The sequence below is a fragment of the Poecilia reticulata genome, linkage group LG21, assembly GCF_000633615.1.
Source record: "Poecilia reticulata strain Guanapo linkage group LG21, Guppy_female_1.0+MT, whole genome shotgun sequence".
Classification (NCBI taxonomy): domain Eukaryota; kingdom Metazoa; phylum Chordata; class Actinopteri; order Cyprinodontiformes; family Poeciliidae; genus Poecilia; species Poecilia reticulata.
The window spans coordinates 9,883,616-9,896,252 of record NC_024351.1 but is presented as its reverse complement, the minus strand read 5'-3'; the positions used below and the strand labels follow the sequence as shown (position 1 = coordinate 9,896,252).

The 12,637-nt window shown below is 38.5% G+C and overlaps 1 protein-coding gene across 3 annotated transcripts in view; it reads right to left on the bottom strand.

The window, feature by feature from the left end:
* eva1aa (eva-1 homolog A, regulator of programmed cell death a) overlaps positions 1 to 12,637 on the bottom strand; it is a 65,644-nt gene that overhangs the window by 12,092 nt on the left and 40,915 nt on the right. The window contains exon 1 of one of the 3 annotated variants that reach the window (XM_008397612.2): positions 10,958 to 11,445. The exons of 1 other annotated variant lie outside the window; for it this stretch is intronic. The gene's annotated coding sequence lies outside the window, so the exon portion shown is untranslated. Of the gene's footprint in view, positions 1 to 10,957; positions 11,446 to 12,637 lie in introns of those variants that run through there. One more of the 3 variants, XM_008397613.2, reaches the window with a different exon arrangement.

Below are 12,637 nucleotides of genomic sequence, written 5' to 3'. Positions count from 1 at the left end.
TGTGTGTGTGTGTGTGTGTAGGGGTGCGTGTGTGTGTGTGTGTGTGCGTGTGTTTGATTTTAAGAATAGTATTTGGAGGTTATTATTCTTACTGAGAGCTGTATTATTGGGTGAAAAGAATAGAAAGTACTGGTGCATTATTACTCTAAGGTGAGTGAAACTCAGCATAGGTTTAAACATGAGAGTGTATTAGAGTTATTATTTGTAAGTTAATAGGTTTAACAAACTCAGGGGCCCTTACCTACAATGTTAAGTAATACTTTAACATTGAAACGGTTAAACATTGAAATTATTATAAATCAAATTATACCTAAGCTTCCCATATTTCTTGTATGTCGCATAAAGGTTTGTGATTTGAGACAAATAAAGGTCCAGAATCAACTTTAAACATCAACTTAAAAGTCTTGTATTTTAGCATTTGTGATGTAATCTCCAGATGACTCGAGGCCACCGCATTTGTACCAGGCTGCTTAAAAGCTGCTTCATTTCCTCACATCTGGAGCCACATAGGAAACAGTCCACATCTACAGACCAGGAATATATGCAAAACTGATACATTGTATGCCACCAAATGCATTTGGACCACATACCAGGTGCAATTACCAGACTAATCCTTTCCCAGCAGAGAATTTCTAACATGATTCTACTGTCAACTATTATTAGAACCAGATCCATAGTTAGACAGTAGTAGGCAGGTGTTACTACAGAATGCACTCAGCAGCTGTTTGTGATCAACAGACAGAGAGGAGAGACAGTAAAAGAGAGGAGGACAGCCTCTATAAACATGCCCTGTCTTCATTTCAAAGGGGAATGAGAAAGTTTTTAGACAGATCCCACAGTGATTCTTGGGTCAACCGATCAAGGTAAAGACTCAAATTTATGTCCGATGTGTTTCCACTCACACTGCAGAGATGTTCTGGTTGTCTGTGTTGCAGTCTATATTTCCTAAAACAACGAGTACGTGTGCTGCCGTTTCCGGTGACTCCAGTCGACACAGCCGTGGCTTTTAAACAGCTTGAGACCAAACAGATGTGGAGGCATGTCCCCGGGGTTAGGAGAGAAAGAAAGACGGAGCACAAGAGATCAGCCGAGAGAGGGACGCTAGACTCAGAGACAGCTCCAGACACTTTTACAACAGTCTTTAAAATAAACACCTGCTGCGGCTGAAGGGCTTTGCACAGACCAGAGAACCTGCACATATCTCCACACATAAACAATCCTCATGAGCAGTTCAATAACGACATTAGATTTGTGCAAGTTTTACAGGGAACAGTCAAGTATTTTAACAACAACTGTAAATTCTGTTGTCTTGAAAACTACAAAAGACCTCGGATGGACAGCCAACTGTGGCTGACAGAGGAAGAAAATGCAATTTGATCTGAAAGGACGGTCTTTTCTTACAATCCCTTTTGCTGATTTGACATAAGCCAGACTTGCATGAGCACATACACAACGCAAATGTCACCATTTGACACATTATGCTCAACTGTATAAGAGAGAGTAAATATCCAGCACTCAGCTGCCAGACTGAGCAAGGGGAAGACAAGAAGTAAGGCAACTGTGTCTTACTGTGGCAAAAAGAAAAACTGACTTTCTCGAAGGAGCGATTGAGGTAAGTTGGCTTGAAACCACATTTAATATCTGTAGATGTTTTGCTGAGCAGAGAAATTGCACCAGGAAAGAAACGCATATGAAAATGGAGAAAGTTGATCTGCAATTGTGTATTTACAGAGATATCATATAAGACTTAATCTGACTTTGCTTAATAAGTATTTGTTCCATTTCCACAGCAATGCATTCCTAACAAACAACACGTCTGTTGTTTCTTCTGTAATCCAAACATTTAGCATGCATTCTCGCTAAAAGGTAAAAGTGCATGAAGTATGAGCATCAAGTTTTTGATTTATCAATTCCCGAAACTACATACATGCCAATGAAAAACAAAAAAAAAAGCCTTGTAGAAGCACACGCGGGGTCATTGCAACCCTGTCAGACTGCATACAGGGTAAAAAGCTTACAGGGTCCAATGGACCCCATCTCTTAAGTTAGCAAATTCTTGCAAATGTGAAAAAATACCATCTCAATATCCAGATAATTTGGAGGAAGCTAAATTCAGTCCCTTAAAGTCCTGGGTACACTGTGGCTAAGCCAAGTGCAACTCAGAAAGCTGGCTGAGCTTTAGCTGATGCAAACACTGTGAAAGAAGAGTCCAACTTTTCAGTGTGGGCCTGTGGATGGAAAATTCCCTAGAGGACAGGTGCGTTAAAAGCTAAAGAAAAGTTCAAACGAAGCGGCTTATGGACTGTTCAAGACCCAAAAGTAGTCAAATGGACTTTTGACAGAAAGTGTTTTCTAAAAAGTTTTCTTTTCTTCTCGCATGCAAGGTCGAAGTATCTATTGGAGAAAAAACAAACACTTTTCGAGCATTGTTCCATTAGAGCATACAGAAAAACAATAAAATGGAACGTTTACGTACCTAACAAATTGACATAAAATACCCCATTACTAAATCAAACGTGTCAAAGTAACATGCTCCATGTGAATCAGTGCTGCAGAAGAAAGTGGTTCCCACACTGTTTTGATGAACCACGTTTATTATGTCACACCCGAATCACATGCAGCCACATGGGCCGCTCCGTACCAACATAAAAGCCTGCCAGCGTTAGCATAGCAGTTAATCATAAACCCCACAACAGCGCACACTCCCCAAAACTAGCAGAACCCAATCTGGCACCGGGTGTCATGTTGCAGGCAGGAAACAGATGGCCTACTGGGAGAAAAAAAAAAAAAGTAGAAAAAAGTATGCCAAACAAGGACACAAAACTGCTTTTCCTCCCACTTTTTCTCTTGCCATTCCTTCTTCCATCATCGCTTGCATCTCTGTTGAAGGGAAAAGGAAGGGAGTACAACCGCTTTGGTGCTTAGAGTGCAGATCAGTGGGCTCTGGCTCGAGATCAGAGTGATGGATGTTCTCTGGGAGATTTTATAAATATCAATCCTGCAGGATTGCACTGTACTCAGCCACACTGGAGTTTTGAGCCTGCAGGCTATTTAAGACAGACTCTGGGACTAATACCAGTGGGAGAAAATAGATTTGAAGCCTTTAGCGAAAAATAGAATTATCCAGAGATACGCTTGACATTCACACTAAGGATTAAAAACTAATTTTAGTCTTCAGTGCCTTGCAAAAGTATATCGCTTGAAATTATTCTAATTCTGCCACCCGAATACCACAAATATCAAGGTTGCTTAGGGAATTTATGCGAGGGTGAAATTTGGTGGTGGCAGGAGCATGCTGTTTGATACCAAAGTTCAGACCTAAATCAAATAAAAAAATCTGTTTGAAAAACGGGGATTTAAAATTGATTTTCACAGATGGTCTCAATCCACTTTAACTTACCTTATTTAAAAAAATATATTTATTTTTAGGAACAAAATTACTAGCCGTGCATCTTTTCCGCTACATTTTAGAATTTTACACTACTGGGTCAGTCTTTCACATTAAATTTCCAATAAATACACAAAGTAAGGTGTTAAAAGTTTGTGGTATGATGTTGCATGAATTACATTGAGTCTGCCACTTTTAAAAAAGGCTGCTTGCAACATTAAGTAACAAGTTACACACTCAGAAGTAGTAAAGACTGCGTGTGTTAGGTTTACTTCCTCCTGCTTCACCCTATGTGGCCTTTGCTTGGAACACAGAGGAGGCCTATAAGCAGCAGAATGTAGATAACCTTTGACCCAGAAAACAACAATTACAGATCAATATTGTCTGAAGAAGAACCATCTGCCACGTGATAATTGGACTGACCCCGGCTGTTTCAGGCCATCATCCATCACATGTTTACTTAACTCTGCGTCCTGTGTTTTGCCCAAATTGCCATTGTCAGATCTTTATCAACAAAACAGAGCGCTCACACCAAAACCTTCACAGATCATGTAACATTTAGGAAATCTTGGTCCTTCAGACAAGAACTTTGATAGATTTAGATTATCAGTTGGATGTGTAGCAAAAAAGGTCACAAAGTAAAAAAAAATTCAAGATTAAGTCAAATTTTTAAAAACAGTTCAATGTAGTTTTCACATTCTAAGACTTAAAACAAAGAGATAATGTAATCACATTTGGCATGCTTTTATTTAAATAAAAAAAAATGTAAATACTGGAGGTGTGCAGAAAAAGATTTAACGCATAATTTGTGAAATATCCTTAATTAGAAGAACTTAAGAGGCCATTTTTAAAACGTGTCTGTTAATTTGTAAAGCTTGTAACACACCATCAATAAAACTACTGACGAAATGCAACCCAAAACCCATGGTTAAAGTGTAAAAAATGTGCTTCATGTGGCCTGACTTACACATGTTTAGATAGAAACCTCTCCTCTAATGAATGTTCACTAAATTTGCACTCTGTAATCCTGCTTCAAAACAGTTCAAGCTTTATAGGAGGTCTTAGAGGTTGGTTCAGGGTTGTTTAGGCTTTTCAAAAGTCTCCAGGCTTCTAATAAACAGTCAGGCGAGCTAAAATATAAAAACACTTTACCTCATCCTCTATGACTCTTTCTTCTTTCTGTTGGCATGCGAGCATGGCATAACATCAGTTCATTTATTTGTACTACAATTGAACTCTATGACAATTATTTAAAAAAAATAATTACAAATGTCTCTCCTTTCTTATTTAATCTCAGTTTCAATAAGCATTCTTTTTTTTTTTTTTTTCAATCCAGACACTGAATACTTGTCTGAAACAAATTTTTACTTTGTTCTGCTCACTCAACAAGTGTTTTCTTGGCTCAAAGCAATCTTCGCCTCTCAGAACAAATTGAGCTTAATAGGGGTGAGACTGGGTGAGGTGACAGTGGGGAGGAATGAGGGGAAAGCAAAAATAGGGCTGTAAAAACACCACATGCTATTCTACACCAGTATCCAGGTCGAGAACAGAACAGCAAAATGAACACATCCAACTAAAAGGTTTAGTATACTTATTACTTTGTATAAGTGTTGTTTTTTTTTGTCTTCAATATTCTGGATTCTCATTAAATTATGTAAAAATCCTGACATCCTCACTTGGGGGTGACAGGGTTAAATGCCCTTTCCTTACTGACATACTTGGGCCAACTAGACGTTTGCAAAACTTAATATAACTACATGAGTGGTTATACAATTTTTTAAGAGTAAAGTGAACAATTGCATTTCCAAAAGCATACAAATATTATCTGCAAACAAACTTTAAAAACCAATACTGTTGGTACAGTGTTGTTTTATTAAATGCATAAAATGCACATACTTAGTAATCTCCCAAAAGCTGCACTTCTGATTAACAAATGCACATAACTTTTTTCTACTAATCTGGGACAAAATTGCTACAGAGAACAAAACATGATGTTACATGTGTATACCCCCGAAAAGAAGCCAGTATCAAAAAGGCACCTATTTAATTTAATGCGAGCAGTAACTGGCAGATAGCTGTTGACCAGCGTCCAGAATACACAGAGCTGGTCAGACAGGGAAGTGAGCAAACATACACACCTTGAGCAAAAAGCCTAACACATACTCACAAAGAAGGTATGGGCCTCAGTACTGGACTTTTTCCACTTTACCTCATGCTGCAGAGCTTTGGTTTAATTACTTGGTCTACTGTTAAGGGTCTTCTACTGCCAACACATTTATTCTTTTGCAAAAGAGCTGTGTCCTTCACCCTCAACATGGGGCCTGGAAAAAGGTACAGCTAATGTCAGAGGAGGAACAAAGACTTGAAGAGAAACTGTATTTTCTACTGAGATACATTCAGTCGAGCTGCTACAACACTTCTTTCAGTGCTGAAGAATCACAAGGAGTTATCTTTGGCCATTTCATACTTTGACGTTTTGCTCATTTCATGCTTAATATTTTCAGAAACAAAAGTCACTGTCCAACAAAGAATTCATTTCTGCCCAGCAATGTTTTATGAAGTTTCCAACTTGAGAAGATATCAATACTGCCAATGTGATGTTTCTAATCTTTCATGGACAATTGCATATTACCAAATGTCATCAGCCTTTTTATAAAATGTCAGAATTATGAGTAAGTTTGGGAACACACACAGAGAAATCTGTATACAGTTATTAATGTCAACCTTGCTGATCACGCTTATTGTTAACAGAAAGTATTACAAAGATAAGTTTAAAATGTCAACTCCATAACAATTTGTTTTATATTAGTACATCACTGTTGCTCTGCAGTCATGCCAGCGATGATGAACCGAATACAGGAGGTTGGCAAGAGAACTATTAATGTCACAATTGACCTACTTTCAGTTTCAACAAGAGGAGGAGTTTCAATGCGTGAAACTGTGACGATGTTACAATTGATACTGAAGTAACTCTATCTCTCTTTTATTGGTCTTTCGTGACTGTGATGTAAGGGAGACAAGTGCACTACATGAGACCCTTTCTCTTGCTGGCAGAAGGAAGGCTTTGCTCCTTGATCACAACCTCTGGATCCAAAAATATTCAGGTGACTCTATTGTATTTGCCCCAGTCAAAGGAATACACCTGGTTTGTGGTTTTATTCGGAATTCTGAAGAAGGAACCTTATAATTATAGGTTTTCTAAGATTGCTGTTGACAGACTGTCGCTCTCTGCTATCCCTCCAAGCAGAAGATATGTTTTAATCACAAATAATCCTGCAAGGTGAGACTTTCTTCTTCATGGGTAATTTTCCTTCCCTTTTTGGTACCTAATCTATATATAAAACGGTGCCAAAAACATTACATTCTAAAATCTCCCATTTTCTTAAAACAATTTCCATCTAAGCTAAATGTAGCTAAGGGCTACGGCATTTCCAAGACAAAGCTTTCTGTGTTCGCATAGTCAGCCACAACGAACTGCTGACAATTAACCATTGATATTGTTATTTATAGTGCTATGGCCTCAAAAGAGATAGTTTTAACAGCAAAATGTCAGATTCTGTGCATTTAAGCCACACTCTTGGTGCTCCAAATTATTAATTAATCAGTCACTGAAGTAGTAAGTAAGTACATGAATAAGAAAACAAACAGATTACAAATCAATTTTTGAAAAAGTTTGATTTGTAATTCAGTCAAAACATTTTAAAACCTAAACAACATCAGGCTTGTATTTAAATGAAATAACGGAGACTGAACTGTCTGGCTATTATCATCCTGATATACATGGTGCCATGACTTGTAATTTTGATCAAAATTACTAGTTTTACTAATAATTGACCTAAGGAATCATTTATAGTTAATCATAGCCAAATCTAGACTCCTATTGTGGCACAACAACAGTCTTTCACAAATGGTGTTACAAAAATAAAACACTATCTACTCAAGGCAGGATGGCAAAAGATAAAAATCTGAATCTTTATATCACCACAAGATGAAACAAACTGGGACTTGTAAATGTAATTTCAGAGCATTAAGGTGATGAATTTCTGTACTCTGTGTGGGTGAGCCTCTGTAACCTGTCTTACCTCAGTGACTTGAATTCTACCTCAATCTGGACGACATACCCTGCAAATTTTACTGGGAGATAATTTATTGCCTATAGCAATAGAGGTCCCCATAAATCCCTCAATATGGAACCAGTCCAGGCAGTAACCCGGACATCAGAGGAAAGACAAAAGCACAGGTGCTTTTTTTTTTAAAGAGGACAGAAGAAGTCTCTTTGACCTAACAATTGTGGCAGAGTACAAAGAACTGGCCAAAGAGGAAAGAAATTTCTATTAAATTACCTTAAAGAGAAGAAGAACCAAAGTAAGTAGTGCAGACCTGCAGCACATAAAACTTGATTGTGTGGCTCCTAGAAGCAAAATATTAGATGTTGTTTGACAATGGAGACATACAATAAAATAGTACATGAACTCGTAATGACCAGTCTATATAAAACCCAACATGTAGATGCATGTTTGTGTTAAAATAATTTTTAGCCTCTCGGGAATAGTTATCCCAACATATTTTCATAAATAGAGTATTTCTTGAAAATTACAACTGAAGTGTGAAGAAAAAGGTAAGAGGAAGGATGGAAAAAGAAAACACTTCTTAAGGAGAACTGAAGCCTTGAGGAATGCATGCTGGGCCGCAAAAACAGAGAACAGAGAAGGAAAGGATAAAAACTAAATCAAGGGTAGAAGGGGAAAAAAACCGAAGGGGGTCAAAAAGGGCTTTTCTTTCTGTGAGAGAATCAGACCAAAGCTCAGTACAGTGCCAGGTTATATTCAGACTAGACAAGGTAAATGAAGCCACTTGATTAAAAACAGCAAAGAAGGGTGGTAGTAGGTGCAGTAGAGACGGGCCCCCACTAAGATGAAGAGATGCTCTGACTCTGCTGCCTCTCTGCTTTTAGAACTGAGCCATAGGTCTTATCTAGAGACCAGACCCAAATCCAGACTGATTAGCGCAGCACCGTGGAACATAAAATCACAGAGAAAGAGTTACAAAAGGTTAGACAAAGAATAACAGAAAGATAGAGAAACATGTTCCGTTTGCCTATTAATCATTTTCGCTGCCCTCCCAATCTCTCCCTACATCTACAAAGTACTAATCTGGAATAACAAACAGAGGCAAACCAACATCCTGAGTTGCCGGGCTAAATCCTGTGTCTGTGCTGTAAAACGCCTGCCTCACAAATCCTCCCCCTTCCTCTTTTGCTAACACAAACCACACACTAATTCATAAATTACAAACAAAGAGTCCCTTGTGGTTTGGGAGGGTCCAGGCAGACACTGCAAACTGGCACTAAGGGGGAACAGCCGTGCATCAATTAGAAGCAAACCTGACTGGCAGGGAGGGGTAGGTGTGGGTACATGCTTGGAGTAGCAGATTCTCATGCCTTCGCCATCTATGTACGGCTCACATTTGTTTGCAGCATGCAATAAAACAGGCAGACCATTTGGAAGCAATATAAACAACTTGCTCCAAAACTGCTAAGCAAATATTTTGTGCCCGGCCTACAACATTTCACACTTTATTGGTGGCAAGAGGAAATGCTGAATCCAAAACATTTTAGAACACCTCTGCACATGCTAATGTCACAACTGTTCACAGATGGAGACAGGTTCAATATCCAGCTGACGCCTGGCAATAAAATTCAGTAGCGGTGACGCAATACTATCCAGATTGTACTAAACACAGGTGTCAATGCACTCACAATTTTTGGAGGATAGATTAGAAATATGAGCAGACTTTCATCTAGATCACCTTTTTTTAGTCTGAACAGAAACCATCCTCATCCCTGAGAAAACACATATTTCTCCATTCTTGTGTCTCCTTTCTAACTCCAAAATGCAAGTCTGAAACACAAATACAACACAGTATCAAGCTTAAAACATATTGGGGCCCACGACAGCAGCCCAGGCAACGTCACAACCTGGGCATCTCCTCAAGGGACACTTTTTATTTTGACAGGAAATATTGTAGCATATAATTGCTGCATGGACTTGTGTCATGCGCTTTATAATTAATACTAAATTCTTCTGGTTGCTATCAAAATCATAAAGTAGTGAAAATGAGAATAGCAAACAAAATAGTGAAATAAAGTGACAAAAGTATGGATTCATGTGGTTGAAGCACCGTAGGAGCAACATGGTTGTTTGTCTTTTGGACTTAAGAGTTCAAAAGAAGCTGCAACAGTCCTATGACAGCATTTTGAAGAGATGTCAACCAGGATGTAGGACAGCAGTGCTAAAATTAGCAATACACTTAATAACTGTACACAGAAAATTCATACCAAGTGATACATTTTCAAATTCAGATATGATTTTGATTCATTTGCTAGACCTTGTTATACTTGAAATTTCAATTTTTAACTAACGAACAGTTAGACACATAAAATTTACAATTTTGAGCCATAGAAAATAAAGAAATAGTAACATAGGTAAGTGTTTGTTCAAACCCTTAGGGCTGTAATCCTGGAATAATACTAATGTCAGTTTTTTAATCAATAAATCAGTTACCTAAATACTAGATACCCCATTCGAGGTTCTTAAATAAATCAGACAAAAAAAGGTGTAATTGTGTCTGAAAAACATATTAATAAATACACTGAACATTTAGTGCAGAAAAAAATATTTTTATTTATGCTTTAAATGGTCTAATTTTAACTTCACAAACAACATGATTTTGTAATTATTTATTTATTTACTTTTATTTTTTTTTTTCCAGTTTTACATTCGGGCTTGTTTAGAAGTTGCTAAAGACTCAGAAGAACTTCCACTGACAAGTTGCCTAGTTTGGCCTGATGGTTTTAACAGAAAATTGATTTAGCTCATCAACAAAAGTCAGCAAAATTGTCAGTCTTTAAAATGATATAGCTGATAATTTCAGATTAACATCTGAAATAAGTTTTTTTTTTTTTTTTTTTTTTTTGGAATGAAGAACTTTAAGCTTCAGTCACATTTTCAGTCAGTATGACGGTTTTGAGTCAACAGTTGGTATTTGCTGTGAACTTGTCACTGCCTCTGGTATTTGTATTCAACTCTGGATGCCACGGTTGAGTTAAACTCGAGCTGAATCAGTTCGTTCATTAGGAAAAACTGCTGATCTCCTCTAGTCACATTGAAATATGTAAACAAATAGCGTAGCTATCAATGTAACAGTGCAGTCCAGAGAGATTGTCAGTTTATGTCATGTTCATGTTTGCATGCTGGCAAGTTGTTCCTGAATCCACAGTCCATATGAGTGCAAGACTTTAAGCTTGCAAATTAGCCTCTGATCATATTTCACAGGAATAGGAAAGCACAATAGGAATAGTAAGAGACATATTCACTTCAAAATTATTTCAGCCCTCTGAGACATTCTTACATTATGAAATATCCTTCAGAATCAAGCAAGTTGAAAGTCTGGAGGATAGAAAAAGTCGGTTCAATCTTTACCCCCAGCCTTCAACAACTTCAGTTCAAAAGAAGACAGAAACAGAGAAATTCAAGAGCGTGTTCAGGCAAAAGGCGAGGGGACACTTACAACACACATTGCTGAATGAAAAATCCTCCAGGGTTAGCTTCTTTCTCTTTGAGCTTAGGAGACTGCCTGGCGTGTTAAAGACCCCTCTTCTGCCCCGCCACGAGAGCTGCAACTATCTTGGTCGTAAAAACAAATGCTCACGTGAATAGTCCACTGCGGGTCTGAGCAGAGTCAGAGAGAGTGAGCCAAAAAAGGAAACATAAGGAAGGAAGGAGGGAGGATAACAAAGAATAGCCCCTTTAAGAAGGTATGGTCCTTTATGGTGACTCCCCCTTTTTTAGCCAAATAAAGTACAAGGGGAGTTACCTCTTTTTTTTCTTCCTCCAAACCAGAGAATAAGGATTCTTCTCTCTTAAGCTCTGCCTTCCTTCCTACTCTCAGCGAGAGCGAAAGTTAAACCCGGCTTTACACAACTGGAATGTGACAGCAGGAGAGAGAGAGAGCGCGAGAGAGAATGAGCCGAAGAGGGAGGGACGGGCAGAGGGAGACGTGGGACATGTGTAGTGTCCACCTCCACTGCTATGTGAGTGAGCAGTCAAACAGAATTACAAAGGGGAGGGACAGAGCAAGTCGTAGAAGGCGAGGGGGCTGGTGTGGGTGTACAGTGTGAGAGAGTGAGCACGAGACAGACAGAGATGGAGAGCAAAGAGAAATGTCAGAGTGTAGCTCCGGGAAATGACTCGAGAATTTCATTCAGCTGATCCTGGAAAATCTGGAAGCGGGATGTGAGTGAGCGGGAACATGCTGCTGGGAGCTGCATGTAATTGAAGACACACTGCAACGCCAGGATGCGAAGATGAGATATTCCAAGCACAGTATATCTAGCTTTTAGGACAAATGTATTATTAGATCTACAGTAGGCAGACATTTGGGAGAAACATAACCACTCATTTACTCTAAGGTTGAGAGGACAGTGTTTTTTTTTTTTTTACTCAATATGTCATTTGGCGCTGATCTCTGGCTTTTAGATCCAAAGAAGCACAATAAGGCACAACAAACAATGGCTATTTAGACATCGAGTATGGTGTGGTGAAGGACTTTCAGTACACCTCCGTATGTATGAAGCACGGCAGCTCCACTCGCCTTTGGAAAAAGATGCACAATGCATAAATCAAACTGGACATGCTATCAGATATACTGAATGTAAAGTAGTCTTAGTAAAACCATAAAAAAAACTTTTTCCTATTAATTTTACACTACAGGGCTATGGCTGTTTTGGTAAATAACTCAATAGAACATCATTGTAACCTGGACAGGTCTTTTGTCTTATAATATATTTTCCAAAATGGTCTTTGGCCAGTATGGGCTTTGTCTGAAAAGTCCATACCGGCCAAACATAACGAGTACTAAGAAGGCAAATCATTCCAAACAGTATTTATCCTAATCACCTGCTTTGACAAGTCAAGTGGATTGTTGCCTTAAACTGTTCAAAGTCCATGTTAATATTTTTAAAGATAAAATAAGCTTCTGTATTGATGACAGAAAAGCTGAACAGTGAATTCCTTGTGAGACTCTTTGAAAGAAGTTAACAAACGAAAAACTTTAAAACGCTAAAAATTCCAAAATAATTGTTTTTATTTGACTCCCACTCCCAGACAGCTCCTCTCCTCACACACACACACGCACACACACACGCACACACGCACACACACACACACACACGCACACGCACACGCACAC